The 1,149-nt window shown below is 46.2% G+C and overlaps 1 protein-coding gene across 7 annotated transcripts in view; it reads left to right on the top strand.

Moving 5' to 3' along the window:
• The first annotated feature begins 995 nt into the window (after nucleotides 1-995).
• The window catches only part of zfpm2a (zinc finger protein, FOG family member 2a), a 493,657-nt gene continuing 493,503 nt past the window's right edge, over nucleotides 996-1,149 (top strand). For 5 of the 7 annotated variants that reach the window (XM_078397881.1, XM_078397879.1, XM_078397877.1 and 2 more), the window contains exon 1: nucleotides 996-1,149. This exon is cut by the window's right edge and continues 153 nt beyond it. The gene's annotated coding sequence lies outside the window, so the exon portion shown is untranslated. The other 2 variants (XM_078397882.1, XM_078397880.1) reach the window with 1 other exon arrangement.

Here is a 1,149-nt window from a genome sequence, read left to right as displayed (position 1 = left end):
ATCATTCATGAATTAATTTGAAGATAGATACATGAGGTTTCATCTTGCTAGATTTTCAGCTGCCAATCTGTACCCAGAAAACTCCCATAAGCATTGGGATAATGATAACAAAATAATTGCTGTTTCGTTGATGTTGATAAAGAAATTGGGACAGAACACTGAATAATAACCCACTTATTATCATCAAAATAGGTACCACAGGATTTTGTTTATAAGGTAGCAAGTAGGGCCTTGGCTGAATGATCATTTAAAATTTGACATCACCAACAAAGCAAAAGTCCCTCAGTACATTGTCCGCAAGTCAGTAGATTTATTTTCACTATTGACACTAGAATGGTTGTTAGCCGAACAACCTTACTGAGCTAAGCGTTTAAGTTACTGACCCACGGTTGTCACTGAACGACTTAATTTCCAATTGTGCTTTTATTGTTTACATTTCAAAACTTAATGAGAAATCAGCTACCAGTGGGGAATGTAGGATTTTTTGGTAAATTTACTTTCCCCAGTTTACTTACTTCCTATGCATCTCACCACAAGGAAATATACTTGCACGTATTTGCAAGCTGTCTGGGTCTTGTTGATCTTTGGTGCCACTTCTAAAAATGGCCTGGCATTTCCAGTTCCCTCAAGTCCAGAGTTCTTCTTTTTAAAAGTTTTCCCTATACTGCATGAATTTCAGATTTTTAGGTGGTGCGTGGTTTTTTTGCATGCGCTTACAATCGAAATCTTTCAATAAGACTGGTGTCCTGGGCCGAGCAGCGGTGCCGGTCCCCTTTAAGACTTGCCAGGCGGGAGGTAGGAAGCAGCTCTCCTCTCCCTGGCCGGGCTTTCTCTTTCTCTGTGGTCAATGTCTCCGACGTTGCGGCTGAGACCGAGGCTCAGCATCGCGCACATGGTCGTGGGGGAGTAAGACAAGGGAGAGGAGTCACAGGGAGCAGGGCGGCGGAGGAGAGACGGCTACTTGTGCCGCTGTGGCCGGTGGGGGTGGGTAGGGGAAGCGGGAGGGGCAGGCAGTTTTACAAGGAGTGCGAAGCGGCGCCGGCGGCAACGGGGCTGAGCGCTTGCGCTCTGAGGGAATGAGCCTCCAGCAAGAACAGAGTAAGTGAGACAGATCAGAGCAGCGAGCGCATAACCACGGCCACTTCACTC

Source organism: Rhinoraja longicauda, chromosome 4, assembly GCF_053455715.1.
Source record: "Rhinoraja longicauda isolate Sanriku21f chromosome 4, sRhiLon1.1, whole genome shotgun sequence".
Taxonomy (NCBI): domain Eukaryota; kingdom Metazoa; phylum Chordata; class Chondrichthyes; order Rajiformes; family Arhynchobatidae; genus Rhinoraja; species Rhinoraja longicauda.
This window is presented reverse-complemented; position numbering and strand designations above follow the sequence as displayed.